This window comes from Pleurodeles waltl, chromosome 11 (genome assembly GCF_031143425.1).
Source record: "Pleurodeles waltl isolate 20211129_DDA chromosome 11, aPleWal1.hap1.20221129, whole genome shotgun sequence".
NCBI classification, from domain to species: domain Eukaryota; kingdom Metazoa; phylum Chordata; class Amphibia; order Caudata; family Salamandridae; genus Pleurodeles; species Pleurodeles waltl.
In genome coordinates, this window is record NC_090450.1 from 545,784,434 (window position 1) to 545,809,585 (window position 25,152).

Consider the following 25,152-nt stretch of genomic DNA (forward strand, 5'->3'; position numbering starts at 1 on the left):
GCAGAAGGAACATACATCCATTTCTTCAGGTCTGCCAATCTCCAAGTTCAAGGACGTCGATGACATCAGCCTCCTGTGCAACCACATCACCTCATCAATGCTTGATCTGGACAGTGGTCCGAGCAACCCTAAATATCTTGCGGTGATGCCAGTGCACACATTACCACTGATCCTTTTTATCGGTGGCAGAGTAGCCCTGACTCACCCTCCCCCAGCCGCCAGCCTCCTGTGCAGGTAATGGACAATTAGCCATATCAGTCCTCCCAGCTCAGCCTCTGAAAAGTTTTTCCCCCTCCTAGACACCCTATCCCTCCCAAACACACTAAACCCAAAGAAACTCCCCCTAACAACTATACCTGCCCCTAACAGAATAAACCTGAAAAAGACAAACTCCAAACAATACAGTGACAAATATTTAGATAAAACAAAGAAAAAAGACAAAAAGGTAGGACAAGGACACAAGAAAGGGACAAAACACACACTTAGAAGACCAAAAAACTCTGCAATTGCACAGACATGCTCAAAACACCTCCAGCACCCAGCACAAACTAAGAGAGTAAGAGAAAGTGAAAGCAACTTCACACTTCCTAGTTTTCAGCCTTCCACACTCATTGTGTCACTTCCTAGGTGTATCCTTCCCGCGTTTGAAAAATGTGTCATATTTTATTATGCATCAGTACTGAAATTGCCAGTTGTGATGAACTCACACCCCATTAGCACTTATGCAGTTTTTTCCACACATTGAGGTTGAATCGTGGCTTACAACTTGCGCAATGGGTGAAATGTGCTGCGCAATTACGTCGATGCATGAGTTCTGACATATCTAATTGGCCTATTGTCTGGGAGCCTCTGTGGAAGATTGTGCAGGAAAACATGCCTTGGGCACAGTTTCATTGGTCCTGTTTTTTTACCAGACAAGTTTAATATTTGCTGATATGCAACTTGTTAGTGGTCATAGTGTGCTTATGTGGGACATTTTACCTTCTTAGGTGTGACATTTTGAGTGACAATTTATTGTGATGGAAAACAAATAAATATTGCAATGTATAGAGACATTCACAAGTTTGTAGTAGGCTTGGGTGGACATAGGTAACTGCAGCGAAGCCAGAAGTATGTCACACATATTGCGTTACTACGCATATGTGCAACTCTTTTGTATTCCCTATTCTGCCCAATATCTGTATTCAGTCGGTCCAGATTCCTGCCATAAAATGTGTTACAGATGCAACACACACTTAGGGAGGCACAAAGACAGGCTGGGTCACACATTCTACAATGTATGTGCCAGCCAATTTACAGATTTACTGGCTTATTCAAAAATATATGGTGTCATTCCAATATGGCACATATGATTGTCAGGCAGATAAGTTTTTGCACACAAAGTAGGCAAGTTCCACCATGTAATTTGGTGGTATAGATACCTCTGCACTCAGGTCCATATGTCTGACCCAATATGTGGGGTGTTTGCACAATGCACCATGGTAAATTAGCTTTGCAAATCTGCTTGTCTATTGTTTGAGCCTAACAAGGCCAGCTTGAGTAGCCCACACAAGTGTGATTAATCACAAGTAACACAATATATTGCAAATGACTGCATTGCCTTACTCTGCACCAGAGAGTGACTCCTTCACTGTTGCATGTTGGTAGCCATTCACATCTGATGGTTATATATGCATTGACAAGCTTACAATACCAGCCAAACCGGGACAGTACTACCTCTTCAGGAGTGACATTACATGGAGTTAGACCATACATTTTCCTTGTTACTTCATTTTTCTGTGTGTCCTGTGTTCAGCAGCACACATAGATGGTGGAATATGGCTCACAGGATATATTGGTTAGCAGCAAGATGCACCTTCATGCTCATATACATTCCTAAATGTGATAGTTTCATCCTTGCCCCATGGTGCAAGTGTGCCTGTGTTGGGCCTAGGCAGCCAAAACGACACCAGCACTGTGGAAAAGGCATGTTAGATACAGAAAATGTGCTTTCTCACATAGCGGTGCAGTAGGGAGACTAACTGTGCTGCACTGTGTGGCCAAGCTCATTATATGACCCTCTGATTACAGGCACAGGACATTATGGGAACCATACTGTGATACACATGTGTAGGAAGGAAACAAACATTATGACGTGTAGCACACAAAGTCAGTCATCGCACACTGTTTGGAACTACACTCTCTTTAGACTGTGCTTAGGGTTCTGATGGTGAACACACTCTTGCAGCACACACTCTCAGCATGTGCACACTGTTCCAAATTGCAAGCTTTCTGTTATGTATGTCTTGCACAGGCACATGTGTTCTGCACATGGTGCTATCATGCACACATATTCCTAATAACATGTTGTTGGGCAGGGTGAGTGTGATACAGAGCAACAGACCTTTGGAATAGGTGAGTGAGCCATTAGGCCTCACAGTCAACCAGGGTCACATAGTCATTTTCACTAGTTATGTTCAATTAACAAACCGCTGCCAAACACACGATTTGTACTTACTTTTGTAGAGGTACGTCTACTCTCAGGGGAGGGCTTTGTGTGGCCCTCCTGATCCAAGGAGACTGCATTTCCTGACACAGGCATATGTAATGGTGCACACTCAACTCACACGTTTCCTTTGGGATGACACAAGATTTGTGATCCCCTCAACTATGCACTTGTACACTCAGGCCAGAGGTAAACTACTCTTGCCATGCAGAGGTAAGTTCATATCCAAATACCTAAATCAGGCCATGTTCAAAGAGTTAGTGTGTGTACACATACAGTTTTCTGTGACTTTTGATATGTACATTTCACACTCTTGACATCTCTGTATTCTTCAGACATTGTAATGTTTGGAAAAACCATCTCTATTGTCATTTTTCTCAGGAAATTACTCACATTGCAATGTCATCTGCTCATATTGTTGTGTTACAGGACTTTGAGTCTCATCACATTGCTGGGCAATGCCTGTGTAATGCATATTTTGACAATTGTGGTCTGAAGTGGTATATATTGCAATCTGGCCAGGAATTGTTTTGAGGATCTACAGACATGCATGCATGCATTCTGTACAAACACAATTTTGATTTGTACACAACATACTTGCCCTTTGTCCATGAAAACTGACAGCCATGATCTGTGAAGGTATGTGCTGCAACATTTGTTCCAGCAATGTGCTGCCATTCTGCATGCTACCACATTGGAGAGATACACTACAATAAGTGGTTGTCACAGCTATGGACATATTGAGTGATTTGTGTTGCAACACTCACTGAGTACCATAAGCAACACACTTTTTTGATGCAGAACCCTGCAAGACTGCTAGTTGTGCTGCACTACTCTTCTGAAGAGCGTGAGGATAGAAATGTACTACTTAGATGTCGATATGTGGCAAGCATGGCCTGTCCCTTACATGCAGTACACTGCATCACATTCAATTTTTACATTGGTTGACTGAATATTTGGATCCATGGACCCACGTTGCTAAACGGGTCTGACAACATGATTTATACATGTTTAGATCTACTTCTAGTTGAGAAGATTTGATTGATTTGATGTTCACATTGACTGTGACATACAGACAACACAATGAATGAGTTCAAACATTTATTTTCATGTTGAACATTGAAGATTTTGTCATACATTTTGTCCATTGTGGAAAATGATTAGTAGAAGAAATTAGACAAAATGTTATTGCGTCGCTGACATCCGCCATCACGTGCTGGAGGTCTCCAACATTGTCCTCCTCCTCATTCATTGGCTCACTCTCCTCTGGATCAAAGTCCCATGGCACATTTTTCCGGACACAAATGTTGTGTAATATGGCACATACCAAAATGACCTCGTACATCATATGGGGTGAGTAGAGCAATCTTTCCCCAGCCATTTCCAGGCATGGAACCTGGACTTCTAAACTCTGAACGTACATTCCACAATGTTGCGAGTCCTGGTCCAGCGCCTGGTTGTGTCTTTTTTCGGTCTCCATCTGGGGATGGGAGAATGAAGTTATGACTCACGGCTGCAGACCATAACCTTACTCAGCTGAAAGTAGAAAAAAAACATGTTAATCATAATGCACATTGTTACAGAGACATACCTGTACATTTGAGTTATGTATACTGACTAACTCATAGATGTTTCTTACAGTATAGAACTTCCCAGGTTATAAATACAGTTGGCCATGGTTTTTACCAGTTATCTGAGTCAATGCTGATGTTGTCCATGTTCTATTACTTTGGCCACTTTCACATGCTGACTTTCATGTGGAGGCCGTAGATTACTTTGATTGGTATTTCTGTAAGTTGTGGACAACTCTGTGTTCTGTGCACTCACTATATGTGCACAGAGAAAATGTAGTGATCCAATTTTATGTTATATATTCAGCACTATGTGGGTTTGGACAGGGGCAACCTGTTTGACACTCGCCCATAAATATATGCCCTCCTGTAATTTCTGAATGTTATTGCTTGGCTACATGACTTTGACACAGCCTTTGATTTGGTCACTTACTTTCATGTTGCAAATTGCTGCTGACATGTTTTTATTTTGCAACATGTGACATGGTTAGTTATTAATTTTGTTGTCAGCCTTCAGCTAGTGCTTGTTGTCAGACAAGTAATGCTGAACCTAGATGGCCACATAGGTCTGGCAATGTGGGCCATTCGTATGTAGGACGCAATACTTTCTTTTGACCATGTACGTGCATGATTCTTCCTTGTGGAGGAATCTGTACTTCTATGCCTTGATTCTGTCATCACTGATGTGGCTTGAGTATGTAGAGACTGGGATGCTGGATACATTGGGATACATTGCCCTGGTTGCATTCCTGTCTCTGTTATTCACTGGTGTATGTCAGGTTTGACAGCACTGTGTTAGAGTTTGTGAGTTGAACATAGAAGGCTTCATATGCTGGAAATTTGGCTTAGTTACAAAATACACTGGTGATGTATCACATTGGTTACATATGTCAATATGGCTTGATACACATGTATATGTCTGTACCTAGAATGCCAGTATGGCTGAGATGTGTGTGTTTTGTCATGCTGTCTCTCACATTGGTACACTAAATCGACTTTTATACATGACTGTGGCCTACACTTGCATTGTATGACACAAAATAAATTTACAACTAGTTCTTCCAGAGTTGCTCCAGTAACTATGGTCAACATACTAGTCTTCAGCCATGTGTGACACACTTACTTATGGACACAGGATTAGTTGAATCATGACGCAAGATTAGTTGAAATTTCATTATTTCTTTTAAGTTTAACTGATACAGAGAGAAAGGTGCACCATTGAAGAAACTCTCATCCCACACCTAGACATCATGTGCAGTTTGTACTTATATTAAGTTGTCTAGTGTACCTTGAATTGTTAACCAGTGCAGTAGATATGGTTCAGTCCATTCAGGGAGTGTGAGATGAGACAAAACTACACACAGATGGTCTGTTGCTGCTGCTATTACAGGGTTGGTGAGGGTATGACAGAATGGGAAATCATTGCCTACACATTGTTGCAAATTGTTCCCGCTATGTGCATATGACACTAGAGGCCAGATATTTGACAAAGTGGTACAGTGCAGCACAGCAAGTGACCTTGCTGTACTGCACTGGGTCACTGGGAAAAGGCAGGAATGCACAGTATTTAAGCCATACAGTACATTCTTGTCCTTTCACCAAGCAGTGGCACACAACGGTCTGCCTAGAAGAAACACAGGCACCCTTGCACAATGATACAAGGGTCCCTGTGAATGCATGATTGTATTAGTGCAGGAAGAGGCACCTTCAAGCACATGAACAATCTTTAGAGGCAAGTTCCTCTATCTATGTGTGCCACAGAATAGAGCACACATAGGAAGCAGAAGTGACCTGGACAATTTACGCCATTTATCCTTGTTAACAGGGGTATGGAATTTAATAAAATATCTACTTCTCCATGGGACAGGTTGCTTCTTAAATCTACTTGTCCTGTAAAGAAATCTACTGGTCCCATTGGTGCCATGTAGTTTGGCAACAAATTACGGCAGCAATCTCATTATGTAAGAGCTCTGATTATAGCCTCTCTGATTATTCCAGGGTTACTACTATAGTAGGGCTTGAGTACTTGCAATTTCAATCCCTACTATAGCAATTTCCTTATTTTGCCACCTTTTCACAGATCACATACTGGAGGAACCAGTAAGCAATAGTTCCAGGGCTGGAATGCCTTTGGGTTTGTAAACCTACTAACTTGCATGTTTAAGGTAGCACTTCTCATTTTTTTTTCCATACTGAGAAAAATTGGAAATTTACTCTTGGCAATGGCAGAAGAAAAAGTTCTTCCAGGGCTGGGAAAAAGTGATTGGAGGGAAAGTGAACTTGTAAACGCCCAATAGATTTTCACACGAGCAAATCTACACATGCATATTTGCTTGTGCTAAAATACAGTTCACAAATATTTTCTAGGAGTACGATTTCCTAGGCTACTTCTGTAAGTTCTTGTACATTCTTGTAAGCGTCTTGGGTGCACTTGTTTGCCCTTCTTTAAGAATTGGGTCCCTAATTAGGTCTGGCGTTAACCAAGACATTTTGGGGCTGATTTAAGAAAAGTTGCGCTGATCCCATTGCAGCGCCACTTTCCTTCCACCCATTAGCGCCCCCTACCGCCACCACGTGTTCGCCATATTTAAAATATGGCACACCATGGCACAGGGTAGGGGGAAGTAGCGTCAGAATTGCTGATGCTATTGATGTACTCTGCAGGAGTAGCGGAAACGTTTTGACCCTGCTCCTGCGGAGTACATAGGGGGCCCACTGTATTCAATGACATGCTCCCTTTTAACGCCTGTTAGTGCCGAAAAAAATGGTGCAAGGAAATCTCTTAGATTTCCTTGTGCCATTTCTTTGCTCCTCTAACAGGGGAACACCTCTTTGCATACATTCTGCCTGGCGCAGGTATAAAGTTGCGATAGGGATCACAAAGTGGTGCAATGTATGCATTGCGCCACTTTGTAAATATGGTGCGTGTAAAAAGACACTTTAACACCGCCTTAGCATCAAAAAAATTATGCTATGGCAGCACTAAGGTGGCGCTAGGGCCGCTTAAAACAGGACCTTTGTTTTTCTAAATCTTCTATTTCTCTATCTATCCATGGGTTGGCTTTACTATGAGTGATCGCATTCTGCTCTCCCACAAGAAGCATATTGGCACACAAAGTAATTTTGTACAGTGCCAGAAACTACTGTGGCAATCACTAGCGTAACAAAACTGGAAGGGGCCTCCCTGTAAAGAACATGGAAGGGCCCCCCTCAAGACCCACTTAGGGCAGGTGCTGTTGTGAGGGGGCCCCCTAGAGGGGACCCCCGCACAGCAGAGGATGTGGGACCTTTGTTAAGCCACTTTGTTAGGGCAATGTGTATTATTTGAGACCAAAAACATTTATTTGCTTTTTGCCAGTGTTCATTACAATAGTGAGGGCCTGGCTGCTCCCACAACAATAAAGTGTTACAAAAGCCATGTCAAAACAAGACACGCATAGACAAAACCAAAAGACTCATAACAAATGTTGGATTGGTTGGCTTTGCCAGTGCTTGTTTATTTTCATTCTTCCCATAATCTTGTTGAAAATCGTTGCACTGATTTTCCATTAGGAATATTTTTTGGAAATACTAGCATTCATCAACACATTTCACTAAAGGACACATCAAAGAAATAGCACCTAAACGTTCATAGTAGCGAAATGTTTTTTTTTTCTTGATTGCATTTTTTTTCTGAACATTTTATTTTGAAAGCAAAGAATCATCACTCTTGCTTACAAGCTTCTGCAAATATTTGCATCTAATCAGAGAGCATTCTGGGAGCATTATACTTAGCCTCATATTGTTAAACATTTCAAACAAGTGTGTACACTTCTTTTTTTCTGGAACTGCTGTGAGTAATTCAATGTGACCTTAAAACGTTTATTTATGAACCATAAATAAAAAATTCAAACAGCATTAACATATGAACACACATATTACCTCAACTGCAGACAATTCGCTTCTCTGTAAATTGGTAGCCAAAGGGTTTGTGCTGCAAGGGGTTGGGCCTACTTGTCCCAAGGACAAAATAAACATGAAAACTTGTTGCCCTTGACCCCAAACAATATGTCCATGGCATCGGGCTATAGGAATTCCACATCCCTGGTTAAGCATCGCCTGGAAGGAATATTCATTTGAATCATTCCCAGGTTTACAATGTTTGGTACACATGATGCATTATCAACCATGGAAACTGCATGGATACACCTACACAACACCAATGGAACACCTCCCTTTGCACAGTAATGCAACACAGCATTTGTCCAATGTTGAATTACTCCAGATTTAGTACAAAATTTCAAAGCACACAAAGTGGCTTGAGATGGTCCTTAAATGTCTGACTTATGAGTTTGAATCCACATGTACCACAATACATAGTGCAAGTATGAGACACACTACTCTTATATATGCCCCAAGATCCATCAACAGACACAGAGATGGCTAAAATGACATACTTTTCAACATGTTTGTTAGTATGTTGTGTACTTCAGATTTACTTACCAACAAGTAGGCCATTCCCATATCGGCCATTCTGGAAGCGCTCGTTGATAATACTGTGCTGGAAGATGTAGGCATCATGAGAGCTTCCAGGGTACTTGGCCAGCAGATTGGTGAACATCCCCAGAAGGTCCACAACTGCCTGGATTCACGCTAACCTGGCTGATGAGGAGTGATCCCCTGAAATTAGTCTCAGGATGCTTGTTTTCAGTCCAAAGAGGATGTAGCCTGGCAGTTCCGTCTTGACTGTTCCCATGGGAAGCAGGGTCAAGACTGATTTGTGTGAGGCTGGGCCTAAACTGGAATGGAATGGTGAGCAAAAAAACAATTGATTTAGGCTCATACTGGGGGTGAATGTTTGACATTGTTGAGCATTCTATCTATCATCTGTTCTTTTTTCATCTGTCAAAAACTGGCAGATGCACCATCTCACCCTCTGCCTCATTTGCAGCTTAGAGGGATCCTTCTTCTGCCAGCTCCACTGTCAGGAAAAGTGTAGTGCCAGTGGGCATAGGGCAGTCTCTTGTGCCTTTTCCAGTGGCTTCTTTCCTGTTTGGAGCCCACCATATCAATTATGATATTCACCTGACGACAAATTCACAAATGCCCCCGAAAAGCTAGAAGAAAATTCCCAGCACATGGGAACATTATTTTGGTTTTTTTTTCTGAAAAAAGACTACTGTTTTGTGAGTCTGTCTTCATAATAAACCAAAGTGCATACCAATCAAAGTGTTTCTCAACTTGGAGGCAGGTAGTGCTTAAGTAGGGAAAAGTGCAAAGACAAAATTGGCAGTCTGCCCTTAGGCGTGCCTCTGTGCCATTAGCTGCCAAAAGCCGGCCGGTCCCCAGACTTCTCAGTGATGCGCTAAATATTGATTACTCTTTCACAGACCTATAGAGAGAATTCAGACTGACCAAACTTGGCTAAACCAACATTCTTCTTCTCACACCATCTTTCAGGGGGTTTAGAGGTCAGTGTGGCAGTGAATGACTTAGGGCCTGATTTAGAGTTTGGAAGAGGGGTTACACTGACACAACAGTGATGGATATCCTGTCCTCCAAATATAAATCCCATAGGATATAATGGGATTTATATTTCGGAGGACGGGATATCCATCACCTTTGTGATGGAGTAACTCCTCTGCCAAACTCTAAATCAGGCCCTTAATTTTTATTAACAGCAGACTCTGCCAGGCTAGATTAAGGAAAAGGCTCATAAACTGGATCAAAAGCAATGTCTTAATGGTACAAAAAAGCTGTTTGTATGTAAGCTAGTAGGCAGAATAATGGCCAAAAATACAAGATACCAGTCTTTTCAGGTGTAGCTAACCGAATCGGATTTTCCTTATTATGACTTGTCTGGACAGGATCCCCAGAGAGGTTTTGCACTCTGGGCACCTGCAAGTTGCCCAGTGTTTCTGGACCTGATAATCAGGGGCCAACCTACCACTGGTGCAGAGGTGTAGTGCAATGGGGCACACAGTCCTGAGGTGGCCCTTGAGCCCTGATGATTGTTGTAATTTACTACCCCACCAATGATGAAATGGGCCATTTTCCTGGTTTGGACCTTGGCATCTTTACTATGGTACAGCTGATAATCCAGCCCCAGAGTTACACATGAGATCAGTGCTGGACTATAAACTAAAGCAGCCCTGGCAATTTTGGCACACCAGCCCATGGGTCATGCAGTGCAAGTGCAAAGCACTGCTGCTTTTGTTACTGGGGACCGATGGTGCAGCACTGCTGCACAACCAGCCCCCAGTAAAAAAAAACAGCCCCCACTGCTGCAAAATTGGCCGCCACACTTCCAGCCTCCCGAGGAAACACCCGATGCCCTCTAAGGCCAATCCGGCTCTGCATGCGATTCAACACTTGGTGGGTGTTACCCCGTCTGACCTTATTTGGTTTCTTGTCTTTAATTTATAAGGGGACACGTTAGAGGTTCGATGGACCTTTTGACTGAGCTTAAAGTAAATCCCACCATAGGACTCAATTTCAATACAATCTCATCTAACAAATATCAATCAGCAATATCAATATTCTTTGGAGTCAGTAATCTCATGCACCATGACCCCTTTGGTCATGAATAACCACACCTTTTATGAAAAGTTAGAATGTTTATTTCCCTATATTAACAATGCTAGTATCACGTAACGTAACTCAAAATCAGATGTTATGTATACAAAAACAACACTGGTTGATCAAACCTTCTAAAGAATCTCAATTTAACTAAAGCATGAATTACTAAGCACTCAAAAGTTACAGTACAAATCAATAGCAAGAACAACTGCACAATAGAAATAGCATACATCTAGATTCAGCAACTGAGTAACATCAATTATTTATTAATAGCAACCTAATAATTTAGTGTCTTCCCTCACTTACCTTCTGATTAGAATAGCATGTTTGGACTTCATGCAAAACAATTTAGTCAACATAAATTTGGAAAACATCTAGCTAAGGCTCTATAAAAATAGTGGTGATACCTAGAAACAAAAGACAAATTACAACAAGAACAACAGCTTTTTGTTATACCTGTCCTTGGTAGGGATCAGCAAGCTGCGACTGTCTTTGTCAATTGGACATCTGTTTGGTCAGCATCAGCATTGGACCATGAGAGGGAATGGTTCAGAACCTGGGACTCTAAGCCATCTGAACCATTTTCAAAGAAATGTCTAAAGGATCAGCATTCAGCATCAGAAGTCTAAGCAATAAAGTTAAAGATAGAATTCTCTAAGTAGGAGAATAAAATAAGAGTAAGCATGGAAGGTGAGAATGGCACGTTTCTCTCTGTGCAGTCGGGCTAAGTAAAAATTGTCTAAAATACTTCCCACTTTGCCAATGGTCAAAGAATCGTACGTTTACATTTAGTCCAATGAAGGTAGAACTTCAAATCTAAGATATAACTAAACTTTCACATGTTGATGATTGGCTCCTCTTCTCCTGTTCCCATCTTCGGGTTTGTCAGGTAACAGTTTTGTATCCCTCTATCCTCCAGTCAGTGCATCCATTGTTAGTTCCTGGGAACATCGCTTTCTCGCACACTAAACTATACAAAGTATAACTAGTACAGCACATTGTAGCAAGCAGTTCTCATGGAAAAAGAAAAATATCTGCTAGCGTTTGGTCAACTCAGTGGAAAAGAACAATTCACGTATGAATATCTTCAAGAGAACATTTCTCAAAGCATTATCTTAACGGTACAGTTTAACATGAGGCTGTACAACTAGGCCCAAGACCTCGCTAACTTAAGGCCTTCAATTAACAAAGCAAACACGTCATAAATAATCATTAATATAACACACTACTACTTTAATTTAAGCATGAGCACACTGATCTATTTTAATAAGCATTTAATAAGGACACTTTGTGATTCCTAGCGGCCACTCAAGTAGGCACATATTCCAAGTCGTGCATTATTTTCTATATTAAGTACAATTCTATACAGATTCAAAATTCAGAAAGCATAAATATTTATTAGTAAAAATTCAGCGTTCACACGGACAGGTACTGCCGGAATAGGTTTGGGCCGGCCCCTCTTCTCATAGGGTGATCCAGGAGCAGATAAAACTCCCTCTAGCATCTTCATTGCCAGCTGTGTCCTATCGACCACTCACCACCCTCTGCTGCTGTGGATATCCCTGAACCAAACACCACACCTCTCATATTGAGGCACTAAAAGTTTCAGAAAGCAGCAGACAGTAGTCTTTGGTGAATCACATCTTTTCAAACTCGAATCACCCAAATCTTACAGTGATTTTAAACTTTAGGATCTCTCAAATTGATTTGAGTTTCAAGGTTAGGTCCCTCTCCCTGATTACTCGAAAAACTGTGCCTTGCTTTTTTTTCTCTATTGTCTTGCAGCTGTGAAGACTTCCTTTGTAAATCTTGTTTTGCTTACAGCTCAATGTTCTTGAAGAAAATATGCTGCATAAATAGTAATGCCGGCTTCGCTAACCACAGTTCATTTGATGGGGAGTTTATGTGGTTGTTCTGGGTTGGAGGGATGTGAGAAATTTGACAGGCGGTGCAGTACACATTTTGGTTGTGAGGCATGATGCAGCAATCTACAGTGTCGCTTTTGTGTTTTAAAAGAACGGAACGCAGAATGTATGTTTTGCATCCAATGTTCCTGCAGATTCCACTACCCAGCATGCCAGTGGCTTTGTAGTATTGTGTGTTTTGCAGTTTTATATGTGGCACAGTTTACTTGTTGTGCTATGAGGAGTATATACACGTATCGCAAGTTGCATGTCAGATGTGAGTAGCTTGTAAAGTACATTTCTTTCTTTTTCTGGTTCTTTTAGTGCTGTATTTCTACTGTGAAACGCACATCTACCAATACTAGAGTGGAACAGGAAAACTGAAAAAGCAACTGACACTTGTGGCACACACCGTCAGTATTGGCTATTTACCCAGAATCAGGTTGTCTGCTTGCAGTTTCAAGCTCATACTTTTTGCGAGATGAACAAACGTGTACGTTTCGGAATGCAACATGGTGTTGATTATCATGCGTGGTGGAAGGTGTAACTTATGACTTGAGTGTGGCTTTTATGCAAACATTTAGTAATTTGGTGAAATGGTTGTAGCATTTATGCTCAATCTTGATGACGCAGAAAAAGAAGGTCTAACAAATATTCATATATCATATAACCAAAATCGTATAAGGTAGTGTGATTTTAGCAAAGAAAAATAATGTATGTGGGAAATTGTGCCCACGGAGTAGTTCGCCATTATTATAAACGATCTTAATTAATTATGAAGAATTGACAAATGTAGTAATCCGTCATAATTGCAAATGTATTCTATGATTTTCTTGTCAAAACTGTTATATGCTTAGCTTAAATTTAGCAGAGGCTTTGGCCTAGTTGTCTGGTCTCAAATTTTAACTGCGTGGTTTTACTTGCATTAACAAAGACATTATTTTACTTTAAGGCTGTATTTTTCCAGTAGAGATGACTAATGCACTTATCTCAAGGTTTCGTGCTAGGCTGGTTTCATCCCTTTTAAGCAAGGGCAGTTTCTGCAGGTGCGGACAATAAAAGCACTGATACCGAAATAATTGGCAAACTTTGTTGCAACTTGTGTTCCAGGGCTCCAAGGACAATGTATGTAAAAATGAGTACTAGGAGAAAGACACTATTCATTGGTCAAATTGAAGCCACCCTATGAACCCTCCAATGGAAGACCCTGAAGTATTTGGAATGTTTCTTACTTAAACCCACCGGACAAAGAGAAGTCAGCCATTTTCCTTGATGCCAGTTTTGAAGCCAAATGCCAGACGCCATCTTAGACGACATCTTGATGCCCTTTTCTCTATTCCAGAGAAAGAGACTTTGAGAATTCTCACCCTAGAGACTTTAACTTTAAACCTGCCCCGTCTTGCCCATGTAGTAACTTTTGCCCCATTTTCCTTGCTGCCGCAAGGAAACTTGCCCTTAACTTTGCCCCTTTGAGAGCTACCCCATGCTGATCGAACCGATACCTGAAGGACGAAGACTTTTCTTGAATGCTGATTGTATTTGGTAAATATGAAAGGATAATTGTATTATGCATTGTGTTTTCCTTCCTAGATACCAACTGCTTATTTTGATAGGGCCCAAGCTAGAAGTTTTCTAAATTTGTGTTGACTAAATTCGTTTTGCATGAAGCCCCACATGCCAATGCTAATCAGAGGTTAGTCGAGGTATTCATCTGATGCACCATGCTAAATTGAAATCTTGTTATGCTGACTGTATGCAATTAGTCAAAATCAGTTACTTATATCAGTGATTTGCATTGCTATAACTGAGTGCATTATAATTCAGATTTTGCGTAGATTACGTTTCTTCCGTCGCTATGGACAGCTAGTAACGTTCGTATACATATATCATTTGATTTTGAGACTTACGTATATTGTGCTAGCTTTGTTAATATAGGGAAATAAATTCATTAACTTTTAATAAACTGGTGCGGTTATTCATGACTGAAAGTTCATGGTGTGTCAATTACTGATTGTTATTGATTCCTTATGTATTGATTGATTATTGGTCGATTATTGGTTGTTGATTATAAATAGTTAACGATGATTGGCTTGAGTGATCCGACCATTCTTGGATGAGGAGAGCCCAACTAGGTTAAAAGGTCCACCGACCTCCAGCGTGTCCAAGTACAAGTAATTTATAAGGACTGGACGCGCTATCAATCTCTTACACTATTGTTACCTCAATTGTGGTTTTAAAACTGTTAAACTGTGAGTGCCGCCTCCCTTTTATTTCAATTGTGAGTCGACATTTATTTGTTTTAATTTTAGGAAGGCTTCCAAGTCAAAAATGGCTGCCAAATTCAGAGGGACTCTTTGTACAGCATGTTTAAATTATTCTCTTTCAAATCAAACTTCCTGTTGATTTCAAGCAGTACACTCCTTCAGGCTACAAGTCCAGGTACTGGCTATTTTGGAAATTGATCGAGGTAGACACCCCTAAACAGCATAGATGGGCCAATCTAAGATTATTATTGGGGAGGGGGGTGTTACGATATCAAAGGAATATTATTTTGGAGAGCCTAAAGTTTGAGGGGACACGCTGCCGGCCACTCACCACTCACTCACCACCTTCACCCTAAATCAAATAATCAATGAGAAATAGTAACACCAAATATAAAGTCTCACGCATCACACAGCAGAAATATTCAACACGTTGTTATTAAATGGGAGGCATTCAACATGCATACTGAGGCATCACAGAACATAGTTTTCCTTCAGATGATCAGATGATTCACTAATAGGTTTGGCCTCACACAGCAGAGCTACCCTCCCATCTGGACAGATCTTACAGCTATTAGCTTCCAAAGAGCAGCACTACATCTGAGGTTTCACAAACCAAAACATGTAGGGTCAGAACTGGCACAGCAAATCCGCCTTCCAGGTGATAAAGATATGTAAAATTTGACCTTCAAAGTGTAATAAAGTGTTAAGGGATATCTCTCATGTGACACAGCTCATAATTGTGTTGGCAAAAGTAGCAAAGCTATATCTTTGGTTGCACATACTTTACATGTTTAAGACATTCCTCATTTGAAACATAGGGCCTGATTCACAAAGGGAATTTTGACTCATAAAGTTACGAGTGCAGAGTCTCTACGTGCGGGGTGGTGTCTCTGCACGGAAAACGACAGTGCCGAGATTCTGCCCTGAGTGCGGGGATTCCGCAACAAGTGTGGAGGTTCGGCACTCGTAAATACATCCCTTTGTGAATGGGACCCATAGTGTGCAAGCTCAGGCTTTCAAAGAAATCACCTAAGCTCAGACGCCAATAAGGGACAGAAATAAGAATAATGACCACCACAGCCTGGCAGAAAACTCCTAGGGTGTGGAGGTCACTAATTCTTTTTTTTAATAATAACTCCCACTGAGAGCAGCCACCTGCCAAACCATTTTGTACCTTGAAGGAAACTTCTGTGACGTGGTTCCTTTCAACATACAAAGGTGAATGCTGGGCCGACGGTCGTCTCTAAGTAGAGTGGACTACCTACCGTACATCAGGGTGGCAAATTTAAGTTCTCAGCAGTTGTGAGCGATGTTACAACATCTGCCAGGGGCTAGATCTGGCCCATAGCCTTGACAATATGAGGCGTCACTTAACAAAGCTATTCCTCATGTTAGTTTTTAGATACCAGATTCACATCTCAGGTTTTACAAGCAGTATATGTGAGGCCTCACTCAGACGTGGTTCCCCTAAAATTGCACAGAAGGTGAATGCTATGGTTTTAGGCAGCAGAACTATCCCTCAAGTCATATGCATTTTACAGATGCTTAACTTAGATAGCAGAGCGATCCCTTGTATTGGACAGAATTTTAAAGTCCAGGCCTCAGATAGCAGAGCTGCAGCTCTTGTATCCTAAAATTATAGGTGTAGGCCTCAGATATACCTCATGTGAATCCGAGGTTACTAATCCATGTCTCAGTAAGCAGCAGAGCAACCTCACAGGCAGCCCTCAGACAACAGAGTTTTTCCTCAGGATACACCACTCCTGTTACAGGACCAATTAAATATAACAATGATCAACCAATCATATTTCTCAGGATCAAACCTAATGTCAGCAAGCATATTGAAATAATGGTTTGAATAAGTTTGAATCATTAAAGCCTCTATTGAAGGGACATGAAGTATCTACTATGTAGAGGATCTATCTTTTTTAGTCCATCACACAATTTGCGTAGAGTTCAAATAAAACACACAGAAGAAAATCAGAAGTTCAGGGCCTCAATTCACAAAGGTATATCTAAATTCAGAGGCCTCCGTGCACTTAGATTTATCTGGGGTAAATCTGTGCCTAAGTGGAATTCAGTAAAACTGGACAGTGATGTACTCATATCAGTGGTTGTATGTGTCCCCAACCCTACAGATGCGCTGGTTATGCACTGCTTATGACTTCACCTATTACAACACTCATGACATGTTCTATGACATCATTGATAACATCACTGATGACAACTGAAATGACACAATTGATGGCATCATTGTGCATGGCTAGGGCGCACGTTATAGTTACTTGAGTTAACTATAACTAGTGAGTTTAAGAAGTGTTTGTAGTCTAAAACGTTACATTTGAACTAATATTTTCACCTAACTATAACATCACTTTAAACTTTGTTTTTTTCAGTAAATTTCTGAGGGATTTCTAATGTAAAGTAAGGTATTAGTAGCATACCTAACTTTAGCATCACCCAAAAATGAGTTTTTTTCAGTGTGGCGGTCGCCACTAGGTAGTTATAGTTAGGACCATGTTTCCATAGAAAACACGCTTTTTGACATGCCTGTATCTTTGCCACCGTTTGACAAATCTTCACAAACGTTTCCAAAAAAGTGTTGCTGTGATTCTTGTTGGGCATGGAAAGTTTCAGGGTGATCCGTCAAGAGCGCATTGAGAAAAAGACGGCTCAAAAAACATTGCATTTCTCATGTTAATTCCCATAGGAATTCTTTAGCCACGAATACAGGCCGAACCAAATTTGGCGGAAAGCTCACTGTTGGTTCGCAGATTATGCTTTCAATTATTTGGTGTGACTCTGTTCTTTGGTTTCTGAGATATTAAAGGGAAAATAAATTGTGTACATCTCTGGCCGCAAATATTTTGCAAATAATTTGCGAAATTTGTGAATTTTACGCAAATACGGATGCAAAAAGAGCATTACAATTGTCTGACTGCAACCTGACTACAAAGTTGCAGCCACCATTCATTTCTGGGGACACGGTCCCCTGGGGGTGAAAATCCAAATTGAAAGTGGCATAATGGGTCAGGGTGAAGGTACCTTGACCACAGAGGTGTGTTATATGTGTGTTTTAGGTGAAAATTATGGGTTTAAAATAAATTTGGGTCACCATGCTCATATTATTTGCAAATATGGAAAAATGTGAAAGAAAAACCACAGACTCATTCATACACTAATTCATTCACTCATACATGCACTCAGAGACTCATGCGTCCACTCACACACCCACTCTGACACTCATTCACCTCCTCACACCCACTTAGACTCACACACCCACTTTCAGACCCACTCAAACACTCATGTACTTACTCACAGATCCACTGACAGAGACAGACCCTGTGGCCAACCTGCGCTGCCCACCACATGAGGACATGTGTGGTGTGGGGTTGGGTGGTTTAAGGGCCTTGCGACCAACCTCCAGCCGTGCGTGGCCTGGATTTGAATAACATATAGTAATTAAAATTGCTTTATGTTAAAAAATCATTGAAGTTCACTGAAAAAAACAAAGGTTACAGGTATAGTTAGGTTCTGAATTTACTCATACAAAACCATAGAAATTGAGAAGTTATAGTTAGAGTTTTTTGAAGTAACTATAACACGAGCCCTAAGGTAACTATAACTTGCGCCTTCGCCATGCGCAGTTAATTACTTCACATAATATATCATTGATGAGATCTTGTATGGCATCTTTGATATTATACCTGCAACATTTGCAATACAATGTTTTTTTGTGTTCAAAGAGTTTTATTGCATTTTTTTAAATAAAACATTATAAATTGGGATTGAGCAATACATACAAATTTGACAATGTAAATAATAAAAGAATTGGTAAATATGCTTATGTCGAAAGTATTGCGAAATCTTAAGCAAATTGATAAAATTCTGAGTCTATATATAATTCATGTTGCTACTGCATATCTAAAAAATGTATAGCCAAAAACACAGTATAACTCAAAAACTTAAGTAACAGGGAAAGAAGGGGGGAAGGAAGGAGATCTTGAGTGGGATATCTAAACAACCAAATGGAGGTAGTATAGATGATGTACCTATAAGTGATGTAGAGACCAATGAAGAAGAGGATTGTATCTCATCTGTATCAGAGCCTTTCATGTGTTTATCTAGGGAACACCAAATTGTATGTGATATATGAGTCAAGGATGGAAATTTAGACTGAAGAGAATGGGCTCCTTTGAGGTTTGAGACCCGTGCCCACCAGGTATGATAGGAGAAGGACTTAAATGATTTCCATTCATAAAGTATGACCTTAATTGCTACAGAGGTTAAAAGGTCCAGTAATGTCATATCATTGGAATTGAGATTGAAGGTGTTTCCAGCAGCCCATGGTCCCAGAGTCACTATCTCAAAAGTGAGGATTATATGTGTATTGAAAATGCCAGAGACCTTATCTTGTATCAGTCTCCAATATGACTCTAAAAGCATACATGCAAAGAACATATGTTCATGAGAACCAGTCTTTAGATTACAATTCCAACAGACATCACGATCACGTAAGTGTAATTTGTGAAGTCTCAGTGGAGTCCATTGTAATAGATGAACAGTAAAGAATTTGGATTGAGCTAAAGCTGGAGAAATTGTATTTGATAGCGAACATTTATCAATGATCTGCCAATCATCATCAGAAATATTGTTAAGTGCTTCTGTGCTCAAATGTTTAGACTGTTTGGTTGGTAATACGGAGATATATAGAGTTTGTGATTCTGAGAGGTCTTTGTAAATTTTTGAAGCAATATGACCTGAGTAATGCCATCCCTGAAGTCTAGTTGGTAAGGAAGGATGAATATGTAAATGGGACTTTGACAGTTTAACCATGAGTTTAAGAAAACTCTAAAAATCTAAATTAGATAATTTATGTGTAGCAGCTAACGTTGAAAAAGGGAGGGGATCCCCAACTAAATTAAATAGGTCCTTGACTAGTTGTATACCTTTGGAAGACCATTCTGTTGTAGTTTGTGTGGTACAGTCTATCTTGAGTTTAGTATTATGCCAAAGGGATGCTTTTCTAGAGCTTCTTATCATCACAGAGAGCCTTTTATCTAAACTTTTAAGAGCATTAATAGTGTCAAGGAATATCCGTTGAGAAGGAAAATATGGGGTTTTTGTCACTGTGATTAGAGCTCCAGGACTAAAGGGAAGAGAAATCTCTTGTTCAATCTCTAATCATCTGGGAGTATTTAAACTTGGTGGTAACAGTCAAACAACCCCTTTGTGCCGCTAAAAGGGACATTTGATAAGGGGTTCCCAATTTGGGAAGTTTTAACCACCCTGTGAGAATGGTTTCCTAAGCACTTTATATCAGGTCCTCGCTCTCTTACCACTCCAAAGACACTTAAACGTTATAGTGTCAATTTCAATTAAAAAATATTGTGAAAGTTTCAGTGGCAACATAGAGGAAATGTAGTTGATGAATGTTGTAATCATCATTTTAAGAGTTTGTACTCTACCCCACCAGGATATGTATTTTGGTGACCACCCTGATAACAACTCATAGATTTTTTAAAGAGTCTGCATTTCATTATATTGTAATGTTTCTGCTGGATCTTTACAGAAATAAACACCTAGGTATTTTAGATGTGTGGTTTGCCATTTTAATCCCGAGTCCCCCAAATGTGAAGAAAAGAACAGTTATTTAGTGGAAAGACTTCAGTTTTCTCTTTATTGAGTGTATATCCCAAGACTGTAGCGAACAATTGTATAATTTTGGAAATAAATGGGATGGCTGATTCTATGTCTTCTGAGAAGATCAAGATATCATCGGCATAAGCTACAGTTTTATGTGTTCTGGAACCAAATCTAAGCCCTTTAATATCACAGGAACTATTTTTTAAATTTAGAAGAGGATCTATGGCCAATACAAATAATAGAGGAGAGAGCAGACAACCCTGTCTCAAACTTTGACAAAGTTTTAAAAAAGTGGATGTACAACCATTGATCCTAATATTTGCTTTGGGATTTGCATATAACACCATCACCATTCTAATGAAATGGAATTACCCAGATTCTGTGTTTCAAGAACAGTGTGCAGAAAAGCCCATGTTACCTTATCAAATGCCTTTTCGTCATAAAGAGCAATTGCCGATGTTGGGAAAGGAACAAGGTGCGCTTTCTCTATTATATGACAGAATGTACAAATGTTATCTCTGGCAAAGTGCCTTTAGCAAAACCTGTCTAGGAATTGTGAATAAGAATGGGAATACATTTTTCTAATCTTTCAGCAAGAACCTTAGCAAAAATGTTTGTTTCCATATTTAGAAGTGATATAGGGTGAACATTTTTCAGATCAGAGTGATCTTTATCCTCTTTAGGAATTACTACAATTGTAGCCTCAGAAGCAATTCCTGCCACTTTCCCTTGGTGAACAAAAAACTCAATTTATTTAAAGCTGTTTAATAATGGAGCCTGTAAAGGTTTTGTAAAACTTAATGGGGAAAGCAATCAGGGTCTGGAGCTCTCCCTGATTTAATTGAGTTTATTGCAATTAAAATGTAATCTGTTTTTAGTGGTTGATTTAGAGTAGCTTTATCTGTCTCTGATATCGACGACATGGGAATCGATTTGAGAAATTCAAGGCAAATTTGTCACTTACTGATTGATGTGTATGCAGCGCTTTGTAAAAATATTTTACAACTTCTAGAATTTCTTTTTTTTAAATGTCTGAGAGCCATCTTCGTCTTTTATGTGAGAGATTTGTATCTTGTGAACAGGGGGTTTAAGCGAGGTAGCCAATAATTTGCAGACTTTATTACAAAAAAGTAGTTGTCTAGACTTTTGTATCTGCACATTAAGATATGCCATTTTGCTCACTATTGAGTTGTAGGAATATTTTAGTTTTTTGAGATCCTCAGGTAAAGATTTATTATTTGTATGTCTAAAATCTTTTTCTTTTTGTTTAATTTCAGCTCCTGAAGATTGCAGGGAATTTTTAATTTCTCAATTTTTTATAGTCATGCATTTAATAATATGACCTCTGATAGTGCATTTAAAATCATCCCACAGCATCACTGGGGAACTGACCGAATTGTAACTTTTTTAAAGAAATGCTCTATTTCTTTCTTAAGAAAAGCAACATCCAGTTCATTTTCCAAGATTTCCGGATTTAGATGCCATATCTTGTGTTTGTTCATCTGGGGACAAATGGAAATGGATAATGAAATAGCCGCATGATCAGAAATGAGGATTGGATGTATCTTAGCATCCAAGGACAATTTCAGTAAATCAAGATCTACGAGAATGTAATCTATTAGTGAAAAACTAGAGTTTGGTGAGGAAAAGAAGATAAAGTTGCTACCATTGGAATTCTGCAGTCTCCATACATCTTGAAGCTGGTGGGAGGAGCAAAGGTTGATCATTTGTTTATGAGATTTCGAAACTTGGAATTTAAACACAGATTGCTGGTCTAAAAAGGATCCATTGGTAAATTAAAATCTCCACCAACTATTAATTTGGCTTCTCTTGGGACATCAGTTAATTTTTTGTTACTCGCAAGTCAAAATGAAGAGTCATCTGAGTTTGGGGCATATATATTCATAACATAAATGTATTGAGTTCCGCAATTAAGTCTGATAAGTAATCATTTGCCTTTGGTATCGTGTTCCGCTGCAATAACCGTAAGTTTTGATTTTTTTTAATTAAAGTTATCACCCCATTTTTTTCCCATTCACCTCTGAAACAGTTACCTGAGAGACCTTACCTTTGCTCAAAAGAAGAGCTTCTTTGTACCCAATGTTTGTTTCTTGAAGCAAAACAATATCTCCAGAGATATCTTTGCAGTAATCTAAAATCTTAACTCTTTTAATTGGATGATTTAGCCCCTTAGAATTAAGAGAAAGTATGTTTAATGATGACATAAAATGCAATCCATAGAAATGGTATTGTGTTTAAATAGATGAGGCCAGATGAAGTCCAAGGAAAGTCCTATAGTACATTTTTCTATACCAGACATCTTACTCACAGGAAGGAATATGAGGAAGAAGGGATGAACAAACCTACAATCTAGTGGGCCTTAACAATTATAATAGAACATTTATATGTAAAAGGGCCCATTCCCACCAGGGAATGTCTATAAAAGACCAGGTACATAGGAGGAAGCATGGTGACGCAGGGAAGAAGCAGGTATGCTGGGCATAGAAGAGAAAGAAACCAAAAAACTTTCAGGTAGGGTAACATCTTCGCTGAGTTATTGTTAAGTAGAACCTACAAGTGAAGCGCATTAACATCTAATTATATCATATAGGACAAATGTAAAAAATACAAAATAAACCTATATACCAAAGTCACAATTATCCCTATTGAAAACATACCAATAGTAGAAGTATTGCAGATGAAATTCCCCTATTATATATAATAAAAAGTTAATCTGAAAAGATAATGGACATGAATACACATCCATTATAAGGAGATATGTTATATAAACAAGTCTTATATATAAATAAATGAAGATATCTTGCCTATAAATATATCTATAAATATATAAAAAAACGTAAAAATCTTTTGGTTAATTTTAAGAAAAGGGAACAATTAAGTACAAAGAGATGATATATGATACACTCAGAAAAAGCTAACTTATTAAAGGCTGAAAAGTGAGTGTTTCCAAAATATATATGAATTATTTCCTGACTATCAAAGGAGCATAAGGCTCAGTTGAAATAATATAAATAAACAAAATTATTTAGACATCGGACATGTGTCCTCATCTCATCAATGAGTAAGTGATATAGAAACCCGTCCTATGTCTGAAAATAAAAATGAAAATAATGCAGATTCAATGACATTTTAAAATATTAATTGACATAAATACTTATAGAATTACATTAGAATTAAATTGATTATCAACAAGGTATCAAGAGAAAAACCTTATAAATATCATTGGCTTTTAGCTATTAATATATCATATAGCTCTAAAAAAATTAATAGCCTATATATTCTGAAAAACAGAACCTCCTTAGGGGTGAAAGTGAACTGTCAATAAGGCTAATGGTGTCTATTTACTACTTATTAATTATTAATAGTAACCAAGTCTCAAGTACAAGAGGATCCTGATGACAGAGAGTTAACTGACGCAGTTTGAAGTTGATCTGAATCCATATGTGTCTCCGATTTATTGTCTAAAAAAATTGCCAATTCAGAGAGTTCTGAAAATATCTTAGTTTGACCTTTGAAGGTAATCTGGAACTTTGACGGACCCACAAATGAAAAGGGGATCTTCATTTCTATAAGACGTTTCCTGAGATTTAGAAAGCCTTTGCGCCACGTCACCGTGTCTCTAGCGTAATCCTGTGATATAGAAATCTTATAATCATACCATTTAATTATTCTAATCCTTCGCAACTATGCTAGTATTTGTTCAGTAAATTGATGACATAACAGTTTGAATATCATGGGTCTTGGATTACTCGTGTTGTTAGATGTAAAGGTTGCCACCCTATGGGCTCTTTCTGTTTCAAAGTCCTTTTGGAAAGAAATTTGCAGAGTTTCAGGAAACCAAGAGATTAAGAAATTAGCTGGCGATTTCGCAGAGTTTTCCATTGCCTCAGGTAAGCCAAAAATATGAAGATTTGTCCTTCAACTATGGTCTTCTTGCTCCGTTAATTCTCTCTTTAGCGATGCAATGGAATGCTTGGTAAATTGTAGATGCTTGGTTTGTCCATTTGTAAAATCTTCCATAACACTAATTCTTGACTCTGCATTAGAAATCCAGATGGTTAAATCTTGAAGATCATTCCTAATACCAGCCACCTCCACTTGCAACAAGTCAGTATTAGTTTTGGTGCCCTGTGCTATATCATGTACAGAATTAGGTTTAATAAGTATCACCTCAAGGGTAGAAGCCGACTCAAGGCTACCCTTCACTGGAAATTCAGGAATTGGAGATGAGTGCTTAGACCGTTTCAGGTTGGCTTTAGTTTCTCTTTCTTTTGTACTTATATCCTTATTGTCCACCATGTTGTGAGACTATTGTTTGATATCTTAAAGAGACTTGGTTGGTTGGACTAAATGTACTCCTTTAGTTTATGTGCACCACCTATTATTTCTTTATATCAAAAGCCTGTTATTAAGTTATGGAGATTATAAGAAGCAAAAGCTGTCTGGAGTAATGTTTGATATAACTTCTACTAAGCCAGATCAGCTAATACCAATACCAAATTTTACGAAATGTCAGGAAATATCATGTATATATGAAATCAAATGTAACATATGGATTCAAAGGGCTTATGAACAGCAAAACATGCAGAACTCAGATGCAGATAAAAGAAAGTACATACGTTAAATGGAAATGTCACTTTGAATAGAGAAAACACTGCTACTGCTTCCAGTCAATCAAAATTAGGACGAGAAAAAAAAATACT